This window comes from Pseudorca crassidens, chromosome 9, assembly GCF_039906515.1.
Source record: "Pseudorca crassidens isolate mPseCra1 chromosome 9, mPseCra1.hap1, whole genome shotgun sequence".
Lineage (NCBI taxonomy): Eukaryota > Metazoa > Chordata > Mammalia > Artiodactyla > Delphinidae > Pseudorca > Pseudorca crassidens.
Window position 1 is genome coordinate 10,015,060 of NC_090304.1, and position 22,156 is coordinate 10,037,215.

The following is a 22,156-nucleotide window of genomic DNA, read 5'->3' on the forward strand; positions in this document are numbered from 1 at the left end:
GGGGGGGATGCTGCCGCCTCTGCTCCCTTCCCCCGCGCAGAGTCTCAGACTCGCAAGCCCCTTCCTGGCCCTCCCCACCAGGGCAGGCTGGAAGGACCAGGGGAAGCACCTCCTGTGCCCCTCACCACGAGCCCATGGGTGGGTATAGCTGTTCTCATGTCACAGATAGGGAAACCGAGGCTCCAAGGTTAAATAACCCAGGGAGTGGGAGGCCAAGTCAGGCTTCGAAGCCAGGCCTCCCTGCTGAGTTCTCTCCACATCCACGTGCTTGCTGGCCACAGCCCCTCCCCACGAAAGAGCAATCTGGGAGCTGGGCACAGAGTTCAGGGAAGAGGATGAAAAGGAGGGGCCCCAGCTACTGGGGGCCACGGCTACGGTCATGCTGGGCTGGACCCGGAAATAGCTCCAACCATTATTCTATCTCCAGTTATTTAAAAAAAATTCTTACGTGTCACCTACTACACGCCAGGTACCGTAGGAGCAAGCCGCTCACAGATATTACCTACTTCAGTGGCGTCCTTGGAGCAGCCCTATGAGGTGAGTGCTATTGTTAACCCACTTTACAGATGAGGAAACAGGCCCAGAGAAGCTAAGAAACGTGCCCAAGGTCACTCAGCTGGTGAGGGCCAGGCCCGAGGCTCCAGGCTGTGCTCTCAGCCCCTCCCGAGCCCTCCTCAGGGCTCCTTCATCACAGAGGCTCCAGCTTCTCGTTCTCACGCTAATTATTTTCCACTCATCTACAACAAACAGAATTTACCATCTGCCACGGGCCCTGTCACTGACACCAGCTCCCCGGGAATCAACTAGCTGTTCTGGGAGAGTGGCTGGCTGCTGGGGGACGAGGACGGAGGGCCCGGGAGGCAGCAGGACCCTCCCGTGGCTACTCCGCAGCCCTCCCCGTGCTCTCCTTGGGGGCGGGGGGTGCGGTTACACCGGGGCTTACTTAGTTCTGGGCCGGAATGGACCTGTTTCCCATAGTGGAAGAGGTTCCCCTCTGGCCAGGCCAGGTTTCATTTCTGAATTCTTCCTTGGAGACTGTTTATTTTCCTGAAACTAGGAATGCCCTTTGTCCCACACTCATTCTGGTGCCCGGGGAAGAGGCAGGCTCTGCTGGCCTCCTGCTGGGCACTCGCGGCACCTGGGTTTCCCAGCCCCTGGCCAGTTCCTCCCGTCTGTCTGTGGACGGATGCAGGCACCCAGCCCAGGTTTGTTTCTGTCCAGGCGGAGTCCTTTCTGTGCTGCCCCTGTGGTCTTCTCAGGGTCCCTCACGTGCTCAATGTCTTTACCCCGCCTCCCCTGGAACCCACCCTCTCAAATGCGGGCACCTGGAGGGTGACGGCTCATCGAAGGAGCCTGCCGCTGCCTTCCCTCCGGCCCCGGAGTGGGACAGCCCCGAGTCTGAATCTTGGTTCTGTCACTTCTAGTTGCCTGTGACCTTCATTTCTCGGAGCCTCCGTTTCCTCATCTGCAAAAGAGGACAATGGAGGTACCCGCCTCACAGGGAGTCGTAAGGAGTAAGTGAAATAATGCATATGAAGCGCTCAGCTCTCGGGAAGTACTAGCTGATATCAGCATTATTTATCCATCACCTCTCCTGAGAGCGCTCAGACCTCGTCCTCACTGCCCGAGTTGTGGCAGGGCCGCTGATCTCCGTGAGGGAAGTCAAGCCTCCCACACGGAAAGGCCCTGCTCCCAACCCCTGGCACCAGGCTGACCCATGCCTGCCCTCACCCGTGCCAGCCTACACAATGCCCTGACCTACCTTCTCAGGCAGGGATGGCAGCTTCTCCTAGGAGCCCCACCTGCCAGGCTGAGGCTTCACTGGCTCTGCCTCCTTAATCCACGAAGAGCCACTGAGATGGGAATCACCATCCCACGGCTCAGCTGGGACTGGGGAGCTCCGGCCCAAGGCCACACCTGTGCTCCTGCGGAATGCCCCTGTCTGTCTGTGTTCCCAGCTCAGTGGCTCAGTGGCTGGATGCCCTGAGGGCTGGATGCCCAGTTCTGCATCCTACCGGCAGTCCCCGCCAGGCCCTCTCGCCCCTCACCTCCCCCAGGGCCTCTGCTCTCCTGCGAGCCAGTGCCTGGGGGGCCCCCAGAAGGCAGTTCATCTGCAATGCTCTGGCCGGCTTCCCAAGAGCTTCCGAGAAGAGACTCCCCGTTCCAGGTGCGGCAACACCTCTGAGAGGAATTAGCACCCTCCACTTCAGGAGGGGCTCCCTAGCGAGGCTGCTAATGAGGATGTTAAGTGGGCACCCCTAGCCTGACACCTCCCCTCTGGGAACCCACCCCCACGCCCAGCATACCCTGTGCCATCACGGTCCTATCGCGCCTGCCTCCTCTGCCTGCACTGTGGGAAATGCTCTCCAGGCTCCGGGAGGCTGCACGGGCCACGGAGGATCGGCGGAGGGGCCGCCTGCCCGGGCAGCACGGCCATCTAGGGCACAGGCCCGCACTCAGGCTATTGAGTTTCACTTCAACCATTCCCTGGGCATCGCAGAAGCAGGCAGGGATCGAGTGACTGCGTAACACAAGCTCTTTCCCGGGGGAGGAGGTCTGCAGAGTTCCCGCGTGTGACCGGAGGGCCGGCGTCCTGTCCCGCCACAGAGCATCGCTGGAGGTGGTAGGTGCTGCTTCCAACGGCCCTCAGGCCTCAGCCCCGGCCCTGCCCCTCTGTGGCCCTCCCTTCCTGTGCCCGTGAGCGGATGGCAGTGCTCTCCCAAGTGGGTTTCTGGAAACCCTCAGACACCCCCAGAGGAGGGGAGACGGTCACAGCTGGCGAGGGTTTGCAGGCTACGTGGCCAGAGCAGCTTTTCCATATTGGGGCTGCTGGTAACACTGTGTTTGAGCTAAACGGTCTCAGTGCTTAAAAACGTTTGAGAGGCCCTGGACAGGATGACCTGTCAGGTCCACTCTGGCCTTGACTTCTAGAGTTCTACTTGCTATTTTGGTGCAGGACGGCTCCACCCAGGAGCCCAAGCGAATTCGACCATCACACGTGTCTGCCTGGCCTGAGCCACAAAGGGCCAAAGGAAACACTGAGCCAGGTGCTCAGAGACTCCTACAGGCCCCTCATCCCCTCGCACCTCCCCAGGCACGACAAAGCCGGACCCAAGCACGTGACCACAGGCCTCCGGGAAGCGGTGCGGGCTCGAAGGCCACTGGATGGAGGACAGGGCTGGACCCGGCTTTTGTCCACTCAGACGTGCACTGAGCCGTGACCTTCAAAGTACGGTACGGCACGGAGTCACTTCCCAAGACGAATCCACCACTGCTTCCTCCTCCTCGGTAGAACGGGATGGTGATGACAGCACCTCCCTCGTGGAAGAGGACAAAGTGAGTTCAAAGCTGTGAAGTGCTGAGAGCCGGGTCCGGCACAGAGCGGGGGCTTGGTAGCAGTAGCTAGGCGCACACATGTTTACAGTTTTAGTTAAATCAACCCCCTCCTCCAAAGTGCATTAGGGCTCCTGACTGCCCTTTAAATGAGATTAAAACTCCCAAGCATTAGCTACAGAGCTCTCCACCAACAGCCCCCTCCGGCCCTGCCACTGGGCAAGCCTGCTTCCTGCTCCCATGTCCATCTCCTGCTCATCAATGGAGCGGGCCCTGCCCAGTGCTTCCTGCTCTCCAGACGCCCACTCACTCCAGGGGTTCCTCCCCGGCGAAGCTCAGGGCCTGTCCAGCTGGCCTTAAGCCCCAGCCCTGGTGGGTCAGCCTGTGGCTAACCAGCGAAGTGGCAGCCCACCTTCCCGCAGGCTCCGGGCGCTCCCGCCTCACCTTCTCCGCTACACTGGAGGCCCCCAAGGAGGAAACCTTGGCCTCCCCCTGCTTCTCTCCTGGCCTGGGGGATGCACCCAGAGGCTCGGGGCCACATAGACTGGAAATGGGGGGAGCACTGGCCTCCACAGTGGGGGCCACCCCATCAGGCACCTGACAAAGGTCAGCCTTCTGCCTCCTCACGCCCTTCGGTCCTGCCCTGTATCTGGGCAGGTGAAGGCTCGGAGAGAGCAGGGCCCGACCTCCGGCTCCGGAGCTGGGTGTCACTTTCCTTCCCAGAGGACTCACCCTCAGGGCCTGGGGCCCCAGCCTCGTCACACTGTCACTTCTGTGGCCTCTGCTTCCTGGCCTCCTCCCTGGGTGTGGCAGGAGGTGGAGCCGCGGCCACTTGCCTGGCACAGCCCTGGTGACCGAGGGCTGGACTGCTGCCCGTCCTTCCAGCCCTGCGTGGCACTCCATAGCCACTTAACAAGGCCACGGCAGGGAGCCAATGGGCATTTGGCAGGGCCTCTCCCAGTCAACCTGGGGCAGGTGCCCATGGCCCCATTAGCTGCCCACTACCAGTAGGGATGAGACAGGCCTTTCACTGCACCTGCCGGCCCTGGGGGGTCGGCAAAGCTGCTGGTGACCCCAGGGGACGAACCTTTCAACAAGAGCTGACGGCGCCGTCGAGAGAGGCCAGCAGGGCCGTGCACTGAGTGCTAACGGGATGCCCGCCTGGGGTTCGGGAGGCGGACAGGCTCCTGCCAGGCAGAAAGAGGCACCCTGTCTCCTCTGGGGCTCGGCGGGGAGCGCGGCAACGCCTGTCCCCTCGGCAGGCCCAGCCCTTTGCCGCCTGCCCAGGAAGGCTCTGGGGTGGGGCGGGGCGGGGGCGAGGGAGTCGGCAAGAGCTAGGGGGCCGGAGGGGGGCGGCCTGCGCCACGGCTCCTGCCGACTGCCCCACCCTCAGCGGCTGCTGGCTGCTATAAATACCACTCCTGCCGCTGGATGGTGCAGGAGGTGACCTAGAATCGTGGGCTCAGGGGCCTCCTGGGTGCCCCTCCCTGCCAGCGTCAGATGGAGCTGCCCGCCCAGAACGTCCCTGCAGCCCGACAGCCCATCCCCACCTTGAGCGGGGTCCCCGCCAGGGCTGGGAAGACCCTGACACTGAGGGGACGGCTGCGGCTAGAAAGTCTCCCACAACCTTTCTACCACCTTGGCGGCAAGCGCCGGGGACACTGGGTCCCCAGAGAGCGAAGGCCTGGCCGACCCACAGAGGAGACAGGAGGCGAGGCCCGTAACCATCCACCACAGCCACCGTCCTCAAGCCCGAAGGCTCCAAGGCCCCTTGACCCCGGGCCCCCGGCCCCCTCCTCAGTCCACGGCTCCTCGGCAACCCCACCTGGCTTCCAAACTTGCCATCTCCCCAGAAGCCTCCCTGGATGCACTCGACTGTGACTGTCCTTCTTCTAATCGGTGGCAGGCGTCTGAGTGAGCCCTTCCCTCCTCAAGAGACCCCAGGCGGACCCGGGCCCCAAACCCCAGGCTGGGCTGACCCAGGAGCACAGGACATGAGGCGGCCCCGGGCCCGGCAGCGGTGAGGACCCTAGCCCTCACATGTGGCCAGAGTTTGGTTTCAGATCCCGGGCTCAGGGTGGCACCAGGATGTGAGGCGAGAAGAGGCTGGGAACAGCTCCCCAGGTGGGGCCTGGGGGTGTGAACACAGGTGAAGCCTAGTAAAAATTAAGTTCACGCATGCAGCCACCCTCCACCCTCCACCGCACGGAGTGCCCGCTACATGCCAGGGGCCACGGCAGTAAATAAAGGCCCAGGTGGGTCCAGCCCTCCCGGAGCTGACAGGCTAGAAGGAAAGAGGTTTCAAGCTAATCTTCACACACAACGGTGAAAAATTCTATGACCTGTGCTCAGAAGAGGGGTCGTGTCAGAGCCTGAGCAGGGAGGTGAGGGGCAGCTGTCTTAAGAGCTGGGAGCCGGAGCTGAGATCTGAAGGATAAGACGGAATAAGGCGGCCACAGAGAGAGGGTAGCGGGGGAACACATGGAAGAGGCCCGTGTGCAGAGCCTGGAGGACGCGGATTAAAGACCAGACTGGCCAGACGGGAGGGCCAAGCTGGAGACGCTCCTGGGGTCTCGTGAGCCAGGCTTCATCCTGGGAGCAGTGGGAAACTCCGGGCCAGGGCGGGCACGACAGGGGTGGGGAGAGGAGCAGGGCTCAGAATGAGCTTCAGCAGACAGTGGTGACAGACGGGACGGGCGCTGCCGAGGATGCCCCAGCCTGACTGCTGTGCAGCTGGACAGGCAGAGGGGCCGGCACTGCAGCAGCCCTCGGAGCCCTGAGACACCAGGCCGGCGGGCTCTGGAGCGCTTCCTGCAGTCCGGGAAGGATGGACCACGCCCTGCTTCCCCTGCTCCTGGGGGAACGCACTCCCCAGAGCTTCAGCTCGGCCCAGTCCTGCCCTCGCGTGTGCCACAGGCCAGGGTGTCGGTCCAGCAGGCACCCATTCGGGGTGGTCCCTGGGCTCTGCTCCCACACCTGAGGCCTCGCCACAACGAGCCTGAGGTTGGAGGCATTTCTCCTTCAATGTTCAACTCCTGACTCTTCCGGCCACTGGCTCTGACCACGGATACGGCCACGCGGGGTGGGGGGGGCGCGTAACTCAGGCAGAGGAGACCTCAGAGTTGATGGGAACCCCCTACAGGAGGGGAGACAGGCTCGGGAAGAGGGTGTCTCTGTCTGCTGGTCAACCACCACCCCAACCCCACACCCCACTGAGGGGCTCCACTGCACTGATGAGCTGGCCTGTCCGTGGGGGGGTGGCTTGTAGTGCCCACCTGCCACTGGGGGGCGGGCGCACATCAGCGGGGAGGGCACTGCGGGCCGTGCTCTCGGGACGCAGTGGGCACTCAAGTCCCCTCCCAGAGACAGGGTCCCTGAGGGACCCATGTGCCTGCAGCCCGGGTGGCCAGGGGGGCTCCCCAGGATCCTGGGGCCCGCTGTCAGCGAGGAGGAAAGGGAGCGCCTGGGGAATGACTCCCCTCTTAGAGCCTCAGCGATCTCCCGTTTCCCCAGGACTCGCTTTTTAATTCCCCTGAACGCTCAAGTGCCAAGGGCCCTCGGCCTCTGCCTGGGGGACACAATCCCAGGGAAGATGCTGAAATACTGATGCCACTGAACGGCTGCCCTGGGAGGGAGATGGGCCAGGAAGGACCACTCTAGGCACAGTGTTTTAAATCAATCTGAACCAAGGCCCAAACCTAGGCCGTCAGTGACTTGCCTGTGACCCTGGAGCCTCTAAGCCTCGCTCCTCTCCAGACAATGGAGACAGGAACAGTGGCTGCCTCCTGGGCCGCTGGGGGACAGGAGACGACTTGGTGAAGGGCCTGCCCTGCAGATCCTCATTCTGCCTCCTCCCCGTGACCCTCATCTGCTCTCTGCCAACTTCCTAGGAATGTGAGGAGAACAAACAAGACAGAGCGGAGGCTTCTTAGAAGGAAAGCACTATAAAAAGCCTCACAACGAGATTACTTCCCCTTAAGACAGAGCCCTGGGCTTCGACATCCCCCCCCCACATCCCCCCGTGGGGCCCCATCAGGATTCTCCCAGCGTCCCTTCTCCTCCTGGCTCACACCTGCACAATCGGGAGACCAGAGGCAGAGCACAGGCCCACCGGGAGACACGTCCCCGCCCCAGCATCTCCCCTACCAGAGGCAGGGGGCTAAAGGGGGCCTGGACAGCGGGCAGGCTGGTTTCTAGGCCCCCTGGCCCGCTCTGTGCGGCCCTTCCACCACCCTCAGCGCCTGGCCTCCTCTCAACTCTTCTGGGCCTTGGGAGGACACATGAGATCACGTCTGGGAAGGGCTCAGAGTTCCTCAGAGAAAAAAAGGCCAGAGGGATCCCAGGTGGGATGAATTATGTATCGATGTGCTCATTTATTAGCACTTTGGTTTCAGTCGGGGGCAGAGGGGGGGACGCATGGGGCTCGCTGTCAGAGAATCCAGGCTTGGTATGGGCTCGGCTGCTACGAACTGTGGGCCAGGTGCAACCTCTCGGAGCCCCGCTTCCTGTAAAAGGGGCTCGAGCACAGGGTATGTTAAGGAGCCTCCTTCTGGATGAAAGGCCTGACCATGGGGCTGTTTAAAATGACTCCCGAGCTTGCAGACTCTGTGTCTGTCCCCAAGCGGGCACCCACCCCTGACCAGCAGCAGGAGAGAGGGCTGGGCAGGGCCTGGCGGCCACTGTGACTTAGAAGGAGACTCCCCTCTTCCATGTCAGCCTTGCTCCCCAGGTAAGAGGTGGTGGTGGAGGGACCAGGCTGCCTCCCCAGCCCCAGCACACAGCCGGCCCCCCAAGGGCCAGCATGGGTGACTTGCAGCTGCGCCCACCTGCGAAGGCTGTCCCCAAGCCTGAGCGAGGACGCTCTCCTGGCTCCCCTCTGCGTACGGAGCTCTTTGCCCATGGTGGGTACAGTACAGCCTCTTGGCGACAGCCTGCTATTCCTCACCGCTTGTCTGACAGCTACCAAGTGGTGGAGTGACCACAGGCCACAGCAGTGGGCTTGCTAAAGGCCACAGTGCAAGGCAAGGTGGGCACCCTGCAGTGAGGCGAGATTCCTCATTCTCCCAGGACCGGAGCCACAGGCAAGACTGCAGGGAGGGAGGTGGCGGCTCCCTGCCCAGCTAATGCAGGCGTCTCCCTGGGGTCCCAGCTCCGGGGAAGAAAGGGTTCCCTCTCCCCTGGGACACCAGGCCCTCCCAGCCTCTGTTTACCTGATCTGTTTCCCTTGGCCCCGAGGACCAGGCCCCTGGCCTCAGGGAGCCGCCAGCACATTCGGGGTCAGTGAAAGCCACTCTCAGGAGGGCAGGCGGAGGGGAGGGCCCAGGGCCAGGGAAGTTCCTGGGGCTGATTCTTCTGAAAGGGGGTGAGGGCAGGCCAGGGATTGGTTGAATCCAGGCAGGCTCTCCTCGCTGGGAGGAAGGGCAGGGGCCGTGGACAGGCGCAGCAACCCCAGGAAAGGAAGGGGCAGAAGGGTCTGGTGGAACGCTCCTGGCTTGGGCCATGTGCTCCTCTGACCCTGGCCACACAAAAGTCCCATTGATGCCACCCCTCGCCTCCACACTGGTGCCCTGACACAAGGGCTCTGGGGACCTCTCTTGCTCCTTGCTGACTGTCCAGCTGCTGCTGCGACTGCTGCCCTGGCATGCCAGGCATGCCAGGCCCAGCACTGCAAAGTCACATGCTCTGCGTGGGCGAGGCCAGGCACTGCTGGGGCAGCATCGTGGACTGCAGGGTGTGGCGCTTATGGGCAGTGCAGCCCTTCTCAGTTATGCAAAAAGGCTGGAAGCCCAGAAGCAGCGGACCACTTGCCTGCCACCCCCGTCCAGCCCCACCCATCTTCCTGGAGGACGAACCCTTGGGCAAACAGTCAGCCAGGTGCTGGCGGCGCAGCAAAAGCAGGGCTGGGAAAAGCAAATACTGTGGGTCACCCCCACCCCGCCCTGCACACCGAGACTTCTCTAGGGGACAGGGTACGTAACCCCGCAGGAGGCGTGCAAGGGGAGGGTCAGGCTGACCTGGGCCTGGAGCTTGGCCACATCCTGGCTGGGTGACTCTGAACAAGTCTCAGGACCTTGGGGTGATGCCCACGTGCACCGCTCTCGTGAGGGTTAAATGGGAGGAGGCCCGCGTGGGAGCACTTAGTGCAGTTTGGCATAGACTAGGGTCTCGATTCATGGGGGCTCTGTCCAGTGCCACATGGATGTGGGGTGAAGCTGGGACAGGTCACAGAACGAGAGGCAGCACCGTGGAAGTCTGCACCACACCCTCCGAGGGCATGCTCATTCATCGCCTCCTGGCCTCAGCCCCTGGGGGAGACTTCTAACCTATGGCTCAACCAGCAGGGGCTGCTTCACCAGCAGGGGCTGCTCCACCAGCAGGGGCTGCTCCTGCTGGTCCCAAACTCAGGGCAGCCAGGGCAGTCAGGGCAGCCAGGGCAGCCAGGGCAGTCAGGGCAGTCAGATCCCGGAACTCCCTCCAGCTGCTTAGGGCCCCACTGGCCCCCATGCAGGGCTCCTGCTTCAGGCTGGCCCTGCCCCACAAGCAGCCAGAGGGGCACTGTCTGCCCCTCCTGGCAGACCCCACCCTGGGGTTGAACGGCTCACGCTGATGAAGTAGCTTGGCCTTTATCTGCTCTACCACTCGCCACAGTCGAGCGCTCTGCAGGGTCTGAGCTCTTCATGCCTCCGTGCCTTTGCACAGGCCCTTCTCGCTGCACAGGATGCCTTTTCTAATCCTATTCTCCTGGGAACTCCTCAGCCCGTCAGGGCTTAGCCTAAACACCACCTCCTCAGTGAAGCCCATGGAAGCCTGCCAACCCCGAGGCAGACCTGATCAGCGCCCCTCCATTTCCGCCCCGGGTACCCTGGTTCCCCACCAGGCTGGGAGCTCCTAGAGGGCGGGGCTGCACCTTCTGCCTGTGTCCGTGGCACCCAGACAGTGCCTGGTGCCTAACAGCTGCTCAAGAAAAGTCAAACCAGGCCCAGGCCCTTGTTCTTCTGAGATCACGCTGCTGGCCTGTTTGGCCAAAGAGACTTAAGACGGAGTGTGGGAACCTGGGCAAGACGGCTTCCCTGACGAGGCAGATGGGGGCTCGAGGTTTCCCCTCCCTTGGACACTGTCCACGCTCTGAGCACCAAGCTTCACCACAGTCAGAGGCGGCTTCGGGGGCTGCAGGCTGCCTCTCCACCTCCAAAAGCAGAAAGCAGAGTTAACAGGAGGGTGAGCGCAGGGAAGTGCAGCCGGAACTGCAGGGAGAGAGGGAGTTGTGGCTGCCATCTGCTGTGAACAAGATGTTTGGAGAACACGCACTCCTCAGCTCTGAGGTCTCCCAGCCAACTCGCGGAGGGCGGGTCGCCCCTCTGCAGATGGGAGTCGGTGGCTCAGCCACGCCTGACCGGGGACAGGACCCCTCCCGCCTGCCCAGACCCTCCAGCTGCCCCTGTCTGACCTCCTGCTTCTCAAGCAGACTGGGGGCCTGGATGCCAGCCCAGGGCATGGGCCACACCATCCCTTCCAGGGAGCCCCTTGCAGGCTCTGGGGAGCCAACTCCACCACAATAATAACATCTCAAACGTAATGATAATAAGGGTGACAATACCAACTACTATTTAGCGAGAGCCCAACGACCTGTCAGAGGTCTTGTACTGGAAGCTTGTGGCCATTATCTCACTTTAGCCCATCACCCCAGGGAGGAGGGAGGAGACATGGAGAGTCCAAGAGAGGACCTTTGCCCTGCTCCACGGTGCGGGCGCACCTGGCCACCTAGGCGCATCAGGAGAAGGTCCTCGGGCCCTCCCTCAGTCTCTAAGCTGGGGGCTCAGTGAACAACAGGAGAACATCTGGGTGGGAAGGAACCTTCTGGGCCACTGAGTCACACATGCTCATTTCAGGGAGGAGAGTGAGGGCTAAGGATGCAGAGACCTGCCCCAGGCCACACCAAGGTCAGCAGCAGGTCGGGGGCAGAACATGACCCCTGGCCTGCAACCCAGCTCCCGGGGCCTCCGCAGCCTCCTGTGCAGGGCTGCCCTCTGGTCTTTAAAGAAAGCTGCCCTTGGAGGGCTGAGGTGTGCTGGCCCTGTCTCGAGGGCCCAACCCAGTTCAGGCCAGGCCTCCCTCGTGCCCTGCCTGCTCGGGCTGCTGTGAAGCAGCCTCCATGCCCGACAGCAGCAGGGGGCTGAGCTGAGAGCCGGGGAGGGAGAGCCCTGCCCTCGTGGCTGTGCCTGCAGCCCCACTGTTCTGGAGGCTGGGCCCGCAAACCCCATTCGTTCCCCGGGCCACCCTGCCCTCAGCCTGCTCACAGAGGGACTAGTGTGGCCAACAAGGCTGGACATGCTGGCCAGGGGGCTAGGCAGCCCGCTCATCAGAGACACTGGAGCTCCCCGCCGGCACCCAGCCAACAAAAACCGCTGCATCTCTCACTAGACCAGGAGGGTGGGTAGGGGGCTGAGAAGCCTGCTCACCTAGACTGAACTGTGCCAGGGTCCTGAATGTCGCCCAGGGACCTCAGCCCTGGCAGCCTGGCCCCCAGGGCGGTGGGGGGCTGCCGGCCCTTGCCATTCCAGCCTGGAGAGGTCAGGGGGCGACTCCCCCTCGCGTCGGCAAGGGGAAGGCAGGCGCTCTGGAGCAATCACCCAGAACGGTGCATCCCATCCCACCCCCAGCCCGGCTTGCCCCACGCGGCCCTGCTGCTGCCGCCCCCACAGGCCCGCTCTCCAGCCGCGCTCCACACTCTGTCTGCTCGGTCCTCCCCAGGCCCCCCCACGCCGTAACTGCGACACCTTCGTCCCGCGGCCTGCTCTCTGGAGGGCGGCACAGGCCGCTGGCAGCCCGGGGGGCCGAAGCCGTGCTCCGGGGCATCTGTGGGCCCGGAAATTGCGCACAGGCCTGTGTGAATTCTTCTGGAGGGGAGCCGACAATTTTCACCCTTTCTCCAAGGGTCCTTGGCCCCTGGGCTGGGTCACTGTGCCGGCCCCGCTTCCTGCCTCTCAGTACCCCCAGCAGGCCGCCCTGTCTGTGAAACGCCTGGGGATCGAGGGAATCAATGGCTTCTCTGTTCTTTGGAGGGAAGGCGTTTCATCACCCTTGGGGGACTCTTTCAGGGAGGCAGGGAGCGGCCAGGCCCACTCTTTGGGCTCAGGACCCTCCATGCCTCACGGCTCCCCCCGTGTTGGGAAGTGGGGTCACTACGCATGATGGAGGTGTGGGGTTGGGGGGGAGGGGCGGGGGGCGTGCCGTGGGGCAGGAGGGAGGCCTGAGGGCTCCGTGGAGGGAACTGCCCCCCTCCCCCCGCCCCCCCTCCCCCGGTTCCCGGGACTCCCTTTGTGTGAGCCGCTCTCGCTACCCAGACACCTTCACGAACAGCTCCTGCCTGGGCAGAGGCACAGCCAGGCCGGGGCGAGTGAGTCAGCCAGGGAAATCCCGGCACCCGCACCCACCGCTGGGTGACAGTGCCGCTGACACCTCCGGAGCGGGGTGCCCAGCCCCTCCCGGCAGAGGGCGAGAGAACGCCCTCATTTCCTGCTCCCTGAGAGGGGAGCCTGGCTGCGGGGCAGGGAGGAGTCAGGGCTCAGAGGAGCCCTACAAGTGAGGGCTCAGGCCCTAGGCCTTGCCCTGTGGCCTCTTCGGGGCTCTGGTCCCTTATGCTTGACGCAGCAGTGGGGAAGGGGGTGGAAGCACGGTCGCCAAGGCCACTGTCAGCTCCGGCCCCGTGCCTGTCTTCTCCCCAGCCACTGGGCATCCTGCCTCCCAGGGTCTCAGTGCCTCTAGGCCTTCACGGGCCCACCTCGTTCCTGTGGGGCCCTGGCTAGTCTCCTGCCTGGGCACCTCCACTAAAGGCTGCCCTGAACCCCAGAAAGGGCAGGGTCAAGGCTCTGCCCAAGAGGAGGGAGGCGGGGCCGAGAGGAGAGCAAGGCCAGGAGAGGAGCAGCCTGAAAGGGTAAAGACAGAGAGGACAGGAACAAAGCCTGCTCCCTGCAGGACACCCCATCCCTCAAGAAACCCGGCCAGGTCCCCACAAACCCGCCAGACCGGTTGGCGTCTGGCATTAGTGGTCACCTCACTGCTTCCGGCTGCCTGAGTGTGCAGGGGGCCTGGTGGGCAAGGTCCTGCCGGGCCGGTGCCTCACTGTTGAATGCCACCTACTCCATTACTCCCATCCCTTCCAGCCTGACACCCGCCCAGGTAGGACCACCTTCTGGGCATAGGTAAGGGGAGGGTGATGTTCTGAGTCCGCCCCACCCACTGCCTCAGGTGGGCTCCGAGACCAGGGTGGGGAAGCAGACCCGCCCAGCCGAGGCTTCAGATGCGCTCAACAGGATCTGAAGAAGGAGCCTCTGGGGACTTCCCTGGTGGCGCAGTGGTTAAGAATCTGCCTGCCAATGCAGGGGACGTGGATTCGAGCCCTGGTCCAGGAAGATCCCACACGCCGCGGAGCAACTGAGCCCGTGCACCACAATTACTGAGCCTGCGCTCTAGAGCCCGTGAGCCACAACTACTGAGCCCATGTGCCACAACTACTGAAGCCCAGGCGCCTAGAGCCCGTGCTCCACAACAAGAGAAGCCACCGCAACGAAGAGTAGCCCCCGCTCACCACAACTAGAGAAAGCCCGTGCGCAGCAACGAAGACCCAATGCAGCCAAAAATAAAATTAAAAAAAAAAAAAGAAAAAAAAAAAAAGAAGGAGCCTCTGGGGCTATGAACGCGAAGATGACAAGCCCCAACCTTGAGGCACTCACAGTGCAGAATGAGGAGGAAATCCACACACAGGTCAGTGAGTACAAGGCTCTGATGCCAGGGACCCCACAGCAAGGTCAGCTGCTTAGCCCAAGGCAGACAGAGAAGGCTTCCAGGAGGGTGCTCACAGCTGAGCAGGAGTTCACCACCAGGCAGAAAGAGGGGCGAAACCAGGCTCACTCTTTCCGCCACCTCCCCCTGCCCCCCCCCCCCCCCCCCCGCACACAGAAGCCTCCCAGAAACCCCGGGGGCCAATGCACCTTGTGCAGGGGCTGGGCCCCAGCCAGCACAGAGCCTGTCTCCCTCTCCTCTGCCCTGGAAGCGCTCTGTGCTGAGCACCGCCGTTAGCTCCCAACTCCTGCCTCTAGGCTGCTGCCAGGCAGGGGAGTTGGTGGTTGGAGAGACCCAGAAACCCACCCATTTCTTTGAAAGAACATTGAAAAGATGTAACCACAAATCCCATGAGTTTACTGAAATGTCTTTAAAACAAATGGCTTGAATGGATTTCTCCCACCCCTTCTCTCCACTGAGCCACTCATTGGAAAACAGCAGCTCAAAGGGCCACACTCGGGGCTGCTGGGGCCTGATGGAAACTGGGTCTCAGCTGCAAAGCCAGGCAAGAGGCACTGGGATAAAGGCAGCTTCGGTCAGGAGAAGATGAAAAATGACACACGGGAGGCCACTATATCAGATCCAGGAACGCTCAGATGCCCTCAAGCCCTCTACTATTGGTGGCTTTCTCAGCACCATGGGTCTCCCTTCTTCCTGCTCCTCCCTTTGTCTCTTGCCTTGAGGGCCCCGCCCTGAGCAGCTGCTTTTGCACACACTCTTACTGGGCAGCTGGAACGGACAGGTGGGGTCTTCCTGGACAACACAAATTGCTTAGAAAATCAGGCAAAGGAGCAGGAGTGGGAAGGCATGTGACTCACCAGAGAGGAGAGCTGGAAGGGCCCGGGGGACATCAGAGTTCAAGACTCCCTGACTCTTAGCGATGAAGACTCTTAAGCCCAGAGAGGTGCGCTGATGTGCCCAAGGTCACACAGCTATGGGTCCTTGTCCTCTCGTTGGCTGCATTCCAAGCGTCATTCATTCAACCATTACTTCTCAAGCACATTCTATGTGCCTAGATTCTGGAACGTAGGCTTAGGCTCCTAGGCGATGCCCTGATGAAAACTGAACTCTGCCCCAGAGGCTTGCAAGCCGGGGGGGGGGCTCCCATCCCTCGGCTCTCCCCTGCCCACTCGTTCCTCTTGTGTAAAGAGGAGGACGTGCCCCGCCATCACCAGGGAAGACTCAAAGCAGAGAGGAAGTGAAAAAGTGGGAGAAACAGCAGGAAGGACTGTGGAACACTGGGCACAGCCTGGAAAGGAGGGACCAAGGTGAAGGATACCCCAGCGGGGGTAAGTCGAGCAAGAGAAACACTGTCCTGCGAGTCTGGGGCTGCCACTGGCACCTGTGTCCTGAGGACCCTGGACCAGACATGCTTATCTATACCTACTTTTTCCTTCTTATCACAAAGTACATGTTCTCCACAGAAAACAGAAACCAAAAAAAGAGAAAGAGAAAGGGAAAGAAAATAGAAATCATCCATGATCCCTCTAGGAAAATTATTAACTATTAACATCTGTCTAGCTTTTTTTCCCCTGTTCAAATATGGGATCATTCCGTACCTACTGCTTTTTTTCACTGAGCTAGAGAAGGTGAACATTTCTCCTCATTTAACATTTTTCCAGCCCTACCTTCCCTCATTATTGTGGAGCAGTCCATGCCCATGGAGTATGTGAGTTTATTCAACCAGTTCCCTACTGGTGGCCCTTAGGCTGTTTCCCTCTTCTCCCTGTGAGAAAAGCCCCACAGCTGGGCCCCAGGATGAGTGGCTCCAGGCCCCCATGGGGTGGTGCTGGAGCCCGGGGCTCCTGTCTCTCTCTAGGGTTCATTCTCCCCCAGCAGAGGCGGGGCCTTGTGCAGAACGTGGGGAGAGGGGTAGGGATGGGGGTCCTGCCCTTCTCCACAGCTCTCAGACAGTCAGTGATTTCCAGTGACTCTCAAACTTGAATCGGCAGGGAGGAGATGGGAAATGCAGGTTTCCAGGCCCTACCAGACATTCTGAAGCTGTTGGTCCAAGGTAGGGCCCAGGAGCCTGTGTCTGAGCAAGCCCCGTCATGGCCAACCCCAGGAGAGTCTGAACCTCCCTGCACTCAGAGAAGCCCTGCTCTCGAGGATGAAGCCCACCAATGCTCCTCCTACCTGAGCAAGCAGAGGCAGCACCTCGGAGCTGGTTAAACTGCAGAGTCCTGGGCCCCACTCCAGAGATGCGGATTCAGTGGAGGGAGGGAGGGGCGCCTTGAGATTCTGCTTTTCGAACCTGTTTCCAGGTGCTGCGGCTGGCTCATGGGCCACACTCAGGAGCGCTCAGCTAAGCCCGTGCGGGTGCCCCGTGTGGGTGCCGGCGACGGGCACTGTGCCTGGAGGGGCGATCACAGCTGGCACGTAGCAAGCACTTCCTAGGGGTCGAACGCTGTGCCCTGGCTGCTCAAGGTGTGCTCCGGGAGCCACGTCCTGAGGAGCAGATCTGGGGTCCCATCCAGCCTCCACGGGCATCTGCATTGGCAAGCTCTGGGGATCTGTGTGCCATTAAAGCAGCACTTTTTAATTTTTTAATTTTTTTCGGCAGCGCCTCGAGGCTTGCAGGATCTTAGTTCCCTGGCCAGGGATCGAACCCATGCCCCCTGAAGTGGAAGCTCAGAGTCCTAACCACTGGACCGCCGGGGGAGTCCCTAAAGCAGCACTTTGCTGAGACCTTAACCCCATCCTAACCCTCCTCAGACGCAGGTCAATTATTCCCCTGATTTTCCAGCCGAGATTCCGCAGCTGCGAGGTTAACTGACTTGGTTAAGGTCTCACAAGTGCCGCCCGCAGGAGCTGCAACTAGAAGCGGTACGGTCCAGCTCCAGAGCCCCTCACCCCAAATCACGACACCCCCTGCGGGTTCCTGTTCAAGCCCCACAACCACTGTGAGAGGTTGCCTCCGACTCTGCACTTTACAGATGAGACCTCGGAGACGGCGGGGGTGGGGGGGCGGGGGGCGTCAGACCAAGCGCTCCCCGGGAAACGGCGGGCCGGGGCGGGGGCGCGGGCCTCCCTGTCTGCGGCGTCTAGGCCTGTGTTCTTCCCTCCCGGCCCACTCGCTCTGCGGCCGAGGCCGGGGTAGGGGTTCCGCCTCCTAAGCCCGCAGGCTCTGCGGACACAGCCGGGGGCAGGAAGTGGGAACCGGGGCGGAGCAACCAGGAGTTCAGTTTGGTCTGAGGACATTCTTTCTTCGCAGCCAGACTCAGCTCCGTGGGCCTTTTGAAAGGCGGCAGAGAATAGCCGTGCTCAGCCCAGCGAGGCCGGCCCCTTTCAACCTTCCACTTGCGCCGTTTCCAAGTACAACTCCAGAGGGCTCCTATAATTTATACGTCCCAGGATGCACTGCTCCAGCTGCTTTATGATGGGCGCTCGTTATACCATCAAGGTTAAAGTACTGAGCAGGTGGTGGGCTGGGCGCCCGGCTTAGTTACCGCCGCCGGAAGCCTGCTGAATGGGGCTCACCCGGGGTGGGGGTGGGGGTCAGGCTCTCTGAAGGGCCCAAGAAATGGAGAAGGCGGCCCCAGAGCACGGGGGCCCTCTGTTAGCCGTTTATTAAACTGCACGGTAGAGTGCGGCAAGGAGGACAATCTCCAGCAGCTCAGCACCGCTGGCAGGGGGCATGGGGGTGAGAGGAAGCCTCCTGTGCTGCCTGCCAGGGCCTGCCAGGGCGGCGAGGTGCAGGGTCTGAGCCACAGACGGGCCCACACACGGGCAATGGCGAAGGAGTGGGCAGGCTTGTCTTCTCAGCAACAGGGTGGCCATAGGGGGCCTTCCTCTTGTAGGAACCTGTCTGTCCTTCCTGTGGTTCACGGGGTCCCCGAACCTGATGCGAGATGGGGGAGCAAGAAGGAACACCCTGAGAGCAGGGGCCAGACAAACGGGGGTCCGAGGCCCAGCCGGCCAGCTGCAGGTACACGGCCTCTAGCAGGTCCCTTCAGTTCTCCAGGGAAGCTGAGATCCTCAACCTGTCCCTCAGCGGTCAAACACACGTGCCTCCCTCCCAGGGCAGTGCCCCAGCACAGAGCACGGTGAGCGCCCACCGCACGAGAGCGGTCGCTATCCTTCGCATTAAATGAGTTACGGCACATAGAGCACTTAGGAAGGTGCCTGGCAGAGAGGACTCGCTTTGCTATTGTTGCTGTTGTTCCATTTGTCTGTTGATGTGTCAGTCCTTGACCTGGGAACTCTCTGAGGAAGCGGTGGTAACTTTTCTTATTCCCAGCTCCAGGCACAGAGTTAAGCGTGCAGTAGCTGCTGGACAAGTGTCCCTGAGAACGGGTGGACGGGAGTTTACAAGTGGCAGGACTATTCCCTGCTCCGCAATCTGGCCCCAGTCCCAGGGACGGTGTCGGCGGAAGACCAAGTTCTCTCAAAGGTATGAGGCTGAAACCACCTCTTGAGAAAAATTCCTTGGCTTCCCAGGAGGAAAGAGACTCCAGATGCGGCTGGTTTTTCTGGCTCCGGGACACTGGGGTTGACTCTGGCCTTCTCCTTCCACACGTCTCTGGAACCGAGGAGGACAGGGAGGGTTTGCTGTCACGGGAACCTCCAGCCTCAGGTGGGGCTTTGCAGCCCTGCAGGCTGGCCTCCTTCTCCAGTCACTGCCCCAACCGACCAGCTCCCAGGGCTGGAACGGACCGGACGGGACTCTGGACTTGTCAAGGTTGCCGGTGTTCTTGGCTGTGAGGCCAAGTCATGACTGCCATGCTCGGGACGCACAAGCTCACCCACAGCTGAGGGGAGCGGGAGGGGCTGGGGGCTGCCACTTGGCACGGGGCGGGGGGGTCAGAGAGTGTCTAAGGAAAGACCTGGCTTCCCCCAAAGGCCTCAGGGGAGGAAAAGGTGGACCAAAAAAAAAAGGCAGCCGGATGGAAGAGGCGCCAAAGGAAGGAAACCAAACTAGGAGAGGGACCAAAGAAGGACGGGCAGCCTCAGAGAGTGCTGGGGCGGGAACAGGGTCAGTGCCAGAGGGACAGAGAGACCCTGCCAGCTCTGAGAAGTGCTAGGGGTGGTGCAAGGGTTGCCTGGCTGCAGGGCGCAGCCTCAGGAAAGGGAGGGTCCTCTCAGTTTAGCACTGCCTGCGGGGACAGAAGAGTGGACAGCAGGTAACACTGACAGTGCTCTTGGTATTGGGTGGAACTTCCAAAGAGGTAGCGTCTCATTTGATCCCGACAGCTGCCCGGCGTGCCACATCCCACTAGATCCCCCATTTTAGAGATGAGGAGGAAACCAAGGCTCTGAGAGGTTAAGTGACTTGCCCAAGTAGTAGTGGACTCGAATAGAGCTTTATGCTAAAGTCCATGTTTGCAGGCCTATGTTACACTGAACTTAAAAGAGAAAGAAAATGAATCAGAGGTAGGTGATGGGAGGAACGAAAGGGCAGCATCGTCTTGGAGACTCGGCAGTCCCGAGCGGGCCAGGTGGGCAGTGCCACCTGGGAGGTAGCGCATCCAGCGAGACTGCAAAGGCCAGGACAGTGTCCTCGGCTGCTGGGCCCAGGGCTGCCGGGAGGTCCTGCAGCCGGCCTGAAGCTGCAGCAGGGCAGCTGTCCCAGGGCAGTGCAGGAGCGTGGATGAAGTGGAGCCTGATGTAATCCCCCGCCTGCAGAGGGTGGAAACTTGGGAAGTGAAACCAGCTGTCACCTCACTGCAGCCCGGCCACAGATTTCCAACAGTCATGCCAGGCAGGCCTCGCCCCTACCCACAGTCTGAGGCCTCTGCCCTCCTCTCCGGGGCCCGGGGGAGCCCTGAAAGCACACGCTGCGCTCCCCATGCCCAGCTCGGCGCTGAAACGTGCTCGGAGTAAAGCTGACGAGAAAGCAGAGGGTTTCTAGCCAACGCCCTGGGAAGCCTGCCATCGAGAGGCTGACAGTCTCACCGCTTTCCGGAACAGACGCAGGCTCACCTCTTCACCAGGCTTTCCGCATATTTTGAGGGGTGAGGAGAGGTCCCGGCGGCTGCGTGGTGAACTATCCTCCTTCCTCAACAAACCCTGCCTGAAGCGACCTGGTCAGGCTGCCCAGGCGTGTGGGAGACCAGAGGGGTGGTGAGGCCCAGAACCCCAGGTGGGCCCCACGCACTTCCACACAACCCAAGGCCCCAGCGCAGGTGGGGCGGCCTCCAAGGGCCCAGGCATTGGTCAGCCAACCGGGACACCAGACTGCGGTCTGGCCCCCACTCTAGGGACCTCCTGCCCAGCTCTTGGCCCAACAGGGTCCTTGAGCAAGGCCTTCCAGCTGGCAAACCATGGAATTCGCTAGCCCATCCGGGCAACTCAGAGGGTGGGTGCAGATGCCCCGGCCCGGGACTATGCCCTGGCTTAAGCGCTCCTGGCCTTCACGCCAGCTCCTGAAGCTCTGAATCTCACACACAAGCAATTCTAACCCTTGATCAGTACAGTGTCTTTCCCATCCAGCATCACCTCTGAGCATGGGGACAGCCCATGAAGGAGAAGAGAGTATCATTGTTGCTCTTATACAAACGGGGCGACCGAGGCTCAGAAAGGCTGAGTGACACATCTGAAGTTGCCCAGCAGAGCCAGGGGCAGAATCCAGGCCCAGCACCCTCCACTTGCCTTGCTGTCTCCCTAAAATCACCCATCCTGGGATCCCAGGAGTAGATACTCCTGGTCCGCATGGCAAAGGACGGCGCCCGACACATCAGGCCAGACAGGCAGAAGGTTTGAGGCGTTGGATAAATACACAGATATCTGATACACAGGCCGGAGCAGATGGAGAGAGGTGAGAATTACAGGAAGATCGAGACCAGCACCCTGCATCTCAAGGCCGCTGGAGTCCAGGAGGCCCTGCCCTCTACTAGCTGAGTGCCTAGAGCACATCTCTAAACCTCACCTATAAAATGGGTAATACCACCTGCCTCTCGCGTGGTCACGGGGATTAAATGAGCGAACGCATGTAAAGTGCTTAGCATGGCGCCTGGCGTGTGCGCTCAGTAAGTGCTATTTGCCATCACTGTTAGCCTTCAATGAGGACATGGATTAGCGAGGGGAGCAAGCCACGAACATTTAACAACACACGCTCAGAGGGGCGCCGGCGCTCTGCCCCCTGATCACGTCAGGTAGGACAGTCCCGGGGTGCAGTGGGGCTGGAAGAAAGGCGTCACGGGAGGGGGGGGCTGTGTGGGCCTGAAGGAGAGGCAGGGCTCACAGAACAGAGGGAGGGGTCCTGGTTTCAAACTCTGGCTTCCCACCTACTTGCTGTGTGTCCTTGGGCAGGTAACTCACCCTGTCTGAGCCTCCTGTAAGACAGGGGTAGAAGGATGGGGGGAGTAGAGGGATACCTATTACAAGGAGTAAATGGGATCTCATCTATAGTGTATGTTGTGCCAGGCTGAGTTTCCCGAATTCACAAAATGGAAACGACTGCTATCATTACTGTTATTTTGTGGCTGGGCAAAGGCTCCTGGAGACAGATGCCCTGAGGCCTCCCGACCCCCAAACCTGAGAGGGTTTGGCAAAAGCCAAGTACAGGGTGCTGTCCCTGGGGTGGGGGTGGGGGTGGGGGCCAGAGGAGCAGCCCCACCCAAGCTCACCCCACCGTGAGGCCTGCCCAGCCGGGGCAGCCATGTGTTGGGAGGTGCAGGGTAGACTGTCTATAATGAAGAGACATCAATAATAAATTAACCTCAAGTAAGTCCAGGAACATCAATCATAAATTAATTAAATGGCTCCAGGAGACGCGAGGACAAGATCAATTAGAGGCGGCATCCTGCCTCACGTTACACGGCACAGCCCACCCTCTCTGGCCCCGGCCTGCAGGCTCTGTGGCCAGGAGCATCTCCAGGTGGAGGAACTGGTTCTGAGGAGCAGCTCCCAAAACACAGGTGAAGATAAGCCCCGCTCTCCCCGCTCCCCTCCCACCCCTCTTCCCTCCCCACCCTCTCTCCCCTCCCCCTCTCCCCTCCCCCACCCCTCCCCCTCCCCGCCCTCTCTCCCCTCCCCCCCC

The 22,156-nt window shown here is 61.3% G+C and overlaps 1 protein-coding gene across 4 annotated transcripts in view; it reads right to left on the bottom strand.

Moving 5' to 3' along the window:
• DAGLA (diacylglycerol lipase alpha) overlaps positions 1-22,156 on the bottom strand; it is a 62,634-nt gene that overhangs the window by 34,678 nt on the left and 5,800 nt on the right. Inside the window, exon 2 of one of the 4 annotated variants that reach the window (XM_067748798.1) lies at positions 1,326-1,465. The exons of the other annotated variants lie outside the window; for them this stretch is intronic. The gene's annotated coding sequence lies outside the window, so the exon portion shown is untranslated. The remainder of the gene's footprint in view (positions 1-1,325; positions 1,466-22,156) is intronic. 4 annotated transcript variants of the gene reach the window in all.